Here is a 9,578-nt window from a genome sequence, read left to right as displayed (position 1 = left end):
GAAGATGCCTCAGTTGAAGAACTGCCTAAATCAAGATGGATTTGTGGACATATCTGAGGGGGCTTCTCTTAGTTGTTAATTGATGTGGGAGAGCACAGCCCACTGTGGATACTGCTACCCCTTAGCAAGGTGATTCTGCTCTTTACAAGGAAGTGAGCTGTGGTGAGCTGGTGAGCAATCAGTAAGCATGTAAGCAATGTTCCTTAATGGTTCGTGTCTCTGCTCCTGTCTGGGTTCCTGCCCTGAGTCCCCTCAGTGATGCACGGTGACCTGAAAGTTAAGCCAGATGAACCCTTTCCTCCCCTGCTTTCTTCTGCTCAGAATGCTTTATCACAGAACAGAATGATACTAGAACAGGCAGAATGAGGAGGGAGAGGGAGTCAAAGGAAAGAAAGGAAGAGCCCAAGTCTTGCCACAAGGCCGTGCAGAACAACACCAGCAGCTCAGATGGGTAGGAAAGCATGGGCTGTATGTATTGTAAGAACATAGTCGATCCTTTTTCAAAGGCTCCCAGCATGCTTTGCTACTGTCTTAGTCAGGGTTTCACTGCTGTAAAGAGAAACCATGACCACAGCCACTCATGAGAGAAAACATTTAGATGGGGCTAGCTTATAGTTTCAGAGGTTTAGTCTGTTATCATCATGGAGGGAAACATGGCAGTGTGCAGGCGGGCATGGTGCTGGAGAAGGAGTTGAGAGCTCTACATACTGATTCTAAGGCAGCAGAAGGAGGTCGTGTGCCACACAGAGCTTAGCTTGAGCATAGGAGACCTCAAAGCCCACCCTCACAGTGACGCACTTCCTCCAACAAGACCACACCTACTTCAACACGGCCACATCTCCTAACAATGCCCCTCCCTATGGACTAATCATTAAAACACTGGAGTCTAAGAGGGCCATACCTATGCAAACCATCACAGCAACCTTCAAGAATACAAAAGACCACCAGTTCTTAGGGAGAAAGGCCAGGAGCCAATGGTTATTGATCTCCCACTATGTTTTAGACACATGTTTTCCTGGCATTGACCTGGAGGCAGAAATCATCTCCTCTTACAAATCAACATAGTAAGAGATTATAAACTTGACAGAAGTGCGATGTGTCTACTGTATTAACCCACACCAGTAGCAGAGTGCCTAGCATCTACTAGGGGTTCCCTAAATATTTGATGAATGAACAAATAAATGAATTTTTAAAAACTAAGAATCAGTCTAGAGAGATGGCTCAGCCATTAAGAACATGCATACTCTCTTACTGAGGACCATAGTTCAATCCCTAACTCCCATCCTTGCACTTGGAAGAATTCCCACAAGTCTGTAGCCAGCCTGGTCTATAGAGCAAGTCCCAGGCCAACAAGAGCTTCAGAGCTACATGGAACAGAACTACATAGCTCCATTGCTATGGGTTGGGGACGTTTCTCGGTGACATGACATTCTAGAAGCTATCCATGTGACTTGAAGAAGGGAAAGAGTCAGAGTAAGAACAAACTTACGACATTTCAGGAGAAAAGCTGTCACAAATTCACAAAGGTGGGGACAGAATGCCTGGAAATCACAGAGAAAAAGACAAGTGACCTGAAAGGGGGAAAGACAAGCAGGACACAGCTCCATCCGCATATGGCCGGCACAGGGAGGGAACAGAGCCAACTCCACCTAGCCCTGGTGACTTGAGACTGGCATCTTCACCCTCAGGGACCCACCCGCTCAGACGAAAATCCTCAAAACCCACTGCAGGTGTGGTGAGACTGATTCTGCCCATGGCTTGTTTGTGTTTCTCGTGTGCCTATCATGAAATCCATGCATCTGCTGGCTTGGCTAACTCTCCGGCTTGGTAGGCAATCTTACCAAGCACTCTACCCTTCCAGACCCCATAAGCAGTGAGAAGAAAACACACATAACAGTAGCACCATGGAACTGCACAACAGATGCACACGCAACACTACCAAGGCGCCAGCAATGACCCTGGACCAGAAAATGGGGCAAACCAACATACAATGCTCCAGAAAGCTAAAACATGTTTAGAATAAATGCAGAAATAACAAATGAAAAAGATAAGGAAAGGAGAAAACAGACATGAGCCCTGAAAAGGAAATGGTCGGAAAAATGGGTAGAAAATCAAAACATGAACAAAAATGGCAGCAACATGAAAGAAAATTTCAACAAGAAAACTGAGAGTTGGAAACCATTAACAAAGGTTGGAAATGGAAACCCAATGAACCATACCCTCATACAAATAAATAAAAATTAAATTTAAAAATCAAAAAAGATAGAGCGCAAATATAGATGGCCTTTATAGATCCCCTCCCCCACCAACCTATAGCATATTTGACATGTGACACACACAGTGACTATATAGAGCTCTGGATGAGCAAAATGGAAACATGAAAATCAGAGGTCATTTGGCTGTGAGAAATTAATGGTAGATGGGCTATTTGTAGAGTGTATGTGTGTGTGTGCATATATGTGTGTGTATGTGAGTATATGTGTATATGTGTGTGACTCTGTGTGAGTGTGAGTATGCATGTAAGTGTGCATGTGTGTGCATGTATGTGTATGTATGTGAGTGTGTGAGTGTGTGTATGTGTAAGTATATATGTATGTGCGTGAGTGTGTATGTGTGTAAGTATGTGTGACTATGTGTATGTGTAAGTATGTGTGAGTGTGTGTGTGAGTGTGTGTAACTGTATGTGTATGTGTGTGAGTATGTATGTGAGTGGAATATGTGCATATGTGTATGTGTGTGACTATGTGTATGAGTATGTAAGTGAGTGTGTGTATGTGTGAGTATTTGTATCTGTATTCACATGTGACTATGTGTGTATGTGTATGAGTGTATGTATGAGTATGTGTGTGTATGAGTGTGTGTGAGTATGTATGTATGTATGTATGTATGTATGTATGTGTGACTATGTGTGTGTGTGTCTGTAAGTGAGTGAGTGTGTGTGGTGTGCATGCTCACATGCACATTCAAAGGCCAGGAAAGGGTGTCATATTCCCTGGAGCATGCAAGGTGCTTGGGCATGGCGTGCATGTGCCTGTAGAGGTCAGGGGTTGACATTGGATGTCTTCTATGATTACCATCTTACCTTCTGAGATTCGTCCCTTACTAACCCTGGTGTTCACAGCTAGTTCCACCTGCCTCTGAGCCTGTCCCCTTCTGAGGGGGGCACCCTTTTATTTGTGTTCTGGGGATCCAAATTCAGGTCCTTACACATGTGTAGGCTCCTTACTAACTGAGACATTTCCCCAGACTCTCTTCTGGCCAATGACAAGGTGTAGTAGCAGCAGGTCCAGGTATAGATGCATCTGAGATTTAAGGATACTGGTAGAGCTCTCTGTTGCTCTCAGTCCATTTCTCTCATCAAAATATAGATCTACATTCATTTTTGAGACAGGGCTCATGGACACCTTTTCTCTATGGGATAGGCTGGGCCTGTCCATGTGACAGAAGACGCGACCTACCTCAAGTTCTCTAGTCCCCAGAAAGTCCCTGGCTGGACTTAAAGACTCTAGACTAAAAGCTTTACCCCTGCCAATCAAGCACACCACCAAGATCACTCTTTCAGCACTCCAGCCCCTTTGTCCCCACCCCCTGCCCAGAATCTCTGGCTTTAAGCAATAATTAATATAAAGTTGGGTGTCTTTTTCCCTCTGGGAGAGAAAATTCTTTACAGCGTGAAGCAGAGCAGAGCGTGGGTGGATTTAACAAGGAGGTGGGAGCTATGCAAGTGGCATTATTATATGCGATTGTATCACCAGGGTAAGGCGAGCTTGCTCCTGTTTGGGTGTTATACTGATCATTAAGCTTAAGCGTATGTAAAATTAAATGGTGGAAAAAAAAAAACATGGAGGGCCTTTTCCAGCCCAGAATTGTTCTCTTCCTTGCCTAGAATAACATCAACATTCACTCAACTCTACAGTGGAGAATGCAAAGGGAATGCTGTTTTTGTCTCCGTTTTGCAGAAGGGGAAACTGAGTTATAGACAGCGATCTTACCCATAGCTGACAAGCAGAAACCCAAGAATGCAGGCCATGCTGCCCTGTTCTGCTCCTGCCTTCCCAATGCCAATGCTAAGTCAACAGCACAGCTACACAGACCTGAGACCCGCCAGTCACATCCTCTACTTCATCAAATACGCCACATATTAGTTGGTGAGGGGGGAAGTCAACTCAATTGAGTATTGCTATGTCTCTTTTTTTAATTAAAGTAACTTGCTGAAGCCCTGAATATCAAAATTCCTCTATATCCAACTGTGTGTATATATTAGCTGATATCCTACTTTAATTTCTGTTGCTGTACAAACACCATGAGCAAAAGCAATGTGGGAAGGAAAGGGTTTGTAGGACTCACACATTCCAATCCCACGCCATCACTGATGGGTCGAGGAGGAACTCAAGAAAAAGCAGAAACGGGAATCACGGAATCACGGAGGAACTCCGCCTGCTGGCTTGCTCCCCCATTGCTTACACAGCCTGTTTCTTGTACAGCCCAGGACCGGGTGCTCAGGGTTGGCCCCGCCCACAGCAAACTGGGTCCTCCCACGAGATCGTCAATCTAGATAACGCCCCCACAGAAACTGCCCATAGGCCAATCTGACGGAGGCACTGCCTGCTCTGAAGCCTCTTCCTGGGCGACTCAAGTTTGTGTCAAGTCAACAGAAACCAATCAGCACAGCTGCTCTTCCACCACCAGGAGAAAATGCCTGGCAGATGTCGTAAGGGACGGATTTATTTTGACTCGTGGCCTCAGAGGGTAGCACATCATCATCACAGCAGAGAAGGCATGTGGGCTGGAGCGCTTTAGTCCATGGCAGGTGGAAATGGTGGCAACGAAGAGTAGACAGAGCAGGCAGCAACCAGTCGCAGGTGTGTGACTCTCCCGTGGCGTCTCTAGTGATGTCCGAGAGTAAAACTAAGTAGGCCTCATTCCCCAAAGCCTTTGTGGTGATTTGAATGAACAACGCCTTCCCCTCACCCCACTCCCGTCCCCAATCCATAAGGAGTGGCACTATTAGGAGGTGTGGCCTCATCCGAGTAGGTGTGGCCTTGTTGGAGGAAGGGTATCATCCGGCTTTGAGGTTCCAAATGAGGCCCAATGTCTCACTCCCTTCCTGCTGTTTGTCGATCCAGATGTAGAGCTCTCAGATAACTCTCCAGCACCATGTCTGCCTACATGCCACCATGCTTCCCGCCGTGACAATAATGGACTAAACCTCTGAAACTCTAAGCCAGCCCCAATTCAGTGTTTTCTTTAACAAGAGTCGCCTTGGTCACGGTGTCTCTTCACAGCAATAGAAACCCTAAGTAAGATGACAGTCTTCAAACACTGGCACCAGCCGGGCAGTGATGGCACGTCCCTTTAATCCCAACACTCAGGAGGTAGAGGTAGATGGATCTCTGTGGTCGAGGCCAGCTGGGAGCCATGCATTCAAAACAAGCCTGCAAGGGACACTTGAGATTCAATCCATAAGGGACCACAGGAACAAAGGGCTCAAATACAAACCCAGATGTGTTTTCATTTACTGGAGCTGTTCTTTTAGATGCAGCTCACACTCTTCTGCTTACCGTGGACTCTACAACCACCTAAGACCTTAAAAAAGATCTTCGGTGTTCTTGCGGAGGGAATCTGAGTGGACAGTCTGGGCACAAGTCATGCTTGCTAACAGACAAAGAGGGAAACGTCTTGTGGCTGTCAAGACAGCGATGAAAGCATGCTGAGGGTCTGCTGTCTGCCAGATGCCCATCAGAGCGCTCCCTCCACATGCCTATGTCAGCAGTGCAGTCCTGGGAGCAGTAGGTGGGATGGCTTGACAGGTCTCCCGCCACAAAGGCAAAACTGAGAACTAAGAGAACCTGTTTCCGAACCTCAAATCGCTGACCTTGGATGTTCTGACCTTCTTTAGCTGTGTGGCACAGATCTTCCCACCCAATCTTCTCTCCTCTCTTTGGTCCAGGGGCTACAGTTGGATCTGAGTCTGGAAGCAGACAGGCCATTCATTACGGTAACAAAAAGCAGAGCACTGGAGAAACATGCCACAGTGCTCCTTTCCCACAGCCATGGGAGTCAGCCATTCGCCAGGGCTACAGGGACTCACAGGACCCTGAGCAGTGACAAGGTACACTTGACTGAGACTCCAGGGCAGACTCGGCCTATCCCCAGAGATCCTACAGTGAGCAAAAGGAGTGGCTCAGGGACCACATCTACATCACATGACATCCTCAGAGACAACCACTACAGATGGAAGGGCTTTTACTTTGTAAAGGAGTCTTCATGTTCAACTTCACCTTTGTAGACTGAGGGAGAGTCACCCTAATTAACATCATTTAAAAAAGCCCTGCAGGGACTCCCTTGGCATGATTACGTGGGGTTACCCCAGCAAGGGGCTTACAGTGGCACACCATGTTGGTGGAAGGACCCTAACAAATGCTGTTGCGTGTTTAACACCAGGGATTGGCTTCTCTGGCCAGAGTAGGTCCCTGCTTTCGAGTCACGGCACCCAAGAACACACATACACACACGCACACACACACACACACACACACACACACACACATGCACGCACACATACACACATACACACCAAGCATTGAAAAACACCTCGCTGTTTACTACCAAGACTACTCAGTAGGTTTGGCATGTTCTCCATGTTTGCTACAGCAGTGTCCAACAATCCTGCAACCCAGGGTTGCTTTACTTAGGAACTATTAATTGCTTGGTTTATGAACATTTTATGCTAAAAGAAAAGCTAGTATCTGCCCTCTTGAACCGATAGATGCATGGATCCAAAAACACCTGCCCCCAAAATACCTCCTGTTTGCCTGCCCGGATTCTTTTCCCCTGCCCACTGTCAAGACTCCCAGAGTCCCCTGTAACCTCTACAGCCAACCCTACAGGCCCTAGCACCATCCAAGGAAGCCTCATCACCAGCTCTCAGCTTTATCTCCCCCAGAAGCATGCACATGAGAAGACCAAGGGCAAAAGAAGAGTTCTAATTCCCAGCACACCCGTCTCTCTCTCTTCTTCTCCCGCTCCAAGAAGCATATTTATAAATATTGCATGAGAGACATTATCATGGGCGGCCCTATGCACCGATGCTTGGTTTTTGCTAAATAAACTGTTGGGATGTTTCTTCATGCCTTGCAAAATGCTTCCCAAAGGAATGCCGGGAACTGAGGTTAAAACCTTGACCCCAAGCCCAGGACATGCTGCACTGTAAATGCCTATGCATCAAAGAGGCGTGGACATCAGGACAAGGGACAGGCAGCACATGCTGGGCTATTAGACTGGAGATGGTTGAGGGCTTCTTGGGATAATGAAGGCCAATGAGATGAAGTCAGGCACTCGCTGACAAGCAAGACTCAGGACAGTACCTTTCACGCCACAGTCTCTCAAGAGCCACCAACTCCGGTGGTGAACTGACTCAGCTTCGCCTCTACCAGCAATCACAAACCCATCTGAAAGCAACTCACTTTTTAAAAATTAAATGCTTTTATTGACCATGGAAGCTTTGTAAGATTTCTGTGAATGAAAAACCAATATCATGTCATAAAAATAAAATATAATGAAAACTTCCTTAAACATTAAGCTTTAGCTCGTGTTCACCTCTGAGAGGTGCTCTGCGCCTCCAGACCTGTTCTGTCTTTGTTCAAATAAAGAGGGAGGTGGAGAAGGAAGGTGTTGGGGCTATTCTGTGGTCAGACTGAGATGGTTTTGTGATGTAATGAGATCAAAATGGAATCGCTAATTCCCATTCAAACTGCACCTGGGCCGGTGTGAGGGCTCAGTAGGTTGAGACACTCAACCTGCTCGTGAGTTTTATTCCCAGGATTTACATGGTAGCAAGGGAGAACAGACCCAGCAAGCTGTCCTCTGACCACCACACTCATACACATGTGCACAGGCACATGTACATGTGTACACACACACATATACACACGTATGTATGCAATACACACACTAAATAAATATAATAAAACACACTTAAACTATTGTATACATACATACATACATACATACATACATACATACATACATACATAGTTTTAAAGGTATCCCAGCCAGACTTCTATTTTGTGGCCCGTGGCACATCAGAGGATGGAATCCAAGGTCTGGTTGCAGGCTAGGCCAGTGCCACTGAGACCCACTACAACCCAAGGTTCCTATATCAGTTACTTTTCTCATCGCTCTGTGCAACAACTGTGGAGGTTTGAATAGGTGTGGTCCCCAGAGACTGTGTCTGAATGCTTGGCCCATAGGAAGTGGCACTATTAGGAGGTGTGGCCTTGTTGGAGTGGGTGTGGCTTTGTTAGAGGAAGTGCGTCACTGGGGTGGGCTTTGAAGTCTCATATGCTCAAGCCAGGTCCAGTGTGTCAGTCCCTTCCTGCTGCCTGTGGATCCAGATGGAGAGCACTCAGCTCCTTCTCCAGCTCCGTGCCTGCCTGCATGCCTCCGTGATGACAATGGATTAAACCTCCAAACTCTAAGCCACCCCAACCAAATGTTTTTCTTTATAAGAGTTACCCTGCCCATAGCAACTTCACAGCAGCAGGCTAACTAAGGCAATGGCTAAGAAGAAGAGAGCTTTATTTGGGCCGAGACTTAAAGAGCAAACATAATCCAGCATTGCAGAGAAGGCAAGGCTGCAAGAGGTAGAGGTACCTGGCCTCGCTGTGTCTACACCAAGAAACAGAGGAAATGAAGCCAGAAGACCACAAGGCCCACCCTCAAAGACACTTCCTCCACAAGAGTCCATCTCCTAGAGTTTCCACAGCCTTCCAAACACATGTGACTATCGGACACCTCACATCCAAACCACACCAACCCCTTCCTAGCCTGGCATCTGGTCTCACTTGTCACAAATCCCATCATCTGTTTCTGAGTTCTTGGCTACTCGTGATCTGCCACCAGCCACATGGTAACGCTAGGAAGCTTGCTAAACACAGACTCCAGGGCTCAGCCAGGAGCTGCGATCAGCCATCACTGCAAGTGATCTTAATGCAGTCTCCAATGTGAGAAGCAGTGTCAGGGGCCAGAGCAGCATCCTACAAGACTGTCTCCACTCTGTCCCTAATCTCCACTACCATATCCCCCTCCACACAACTGCCCTCACAGTCTAATCTGCACTACTATTCCCCCTCACATGACTGTCAACATGGTCTTTCTTTTTCTTTGCAGAACCGTGCATTAAATTAGGCAAGCACTCCATCACTGAGACACGCCCCTGCCTGAGTTGGGAATTCTAAAACCTACACATCTCTTTGTCTCCATGTCTAACCCTTCCTCCAGCTCCCACTGGGTTCAGATAAAATCCAAATTTCCTCTCCCTACAAGAGTCGGGAGCCAGGGTGAGATGTTCTCAGCACTATCACCTCTGGGAGCCTCTCAAGAACACTCCTGCCTGGGTCTTTGTGTGTGTTCCATTCTCTCTGCCTGAAATGCTAGTTCACCTATATAAACATATAGTTTAACCTATATAAACCTAGAGTTTAATCAGTTCTCATACCATTCAGTCTCTCATAAATGCCACCTCAGACAGGCATCTTCAAACACCTCTCAGAAGGCCACCCCTCTACTGACCAAGT

The sequence above is a fragment of the Rattus rattus genome, chromosome 2 (genome assembly GCF_011064425.1).
Source record: "Rattus rattus isolate New Zealand chromosome 2, Rrattus_CSIRO_v1, whole genome shotgun sequence".
Lineage (NCBI taxonomy): Eukaryota > Metazoa > Chordata > Mammalia > Rodentia > Muridae > Rattus > Rattus rattus.
This window is presented reverse-complemented; position numbering follows the sequence as displayed.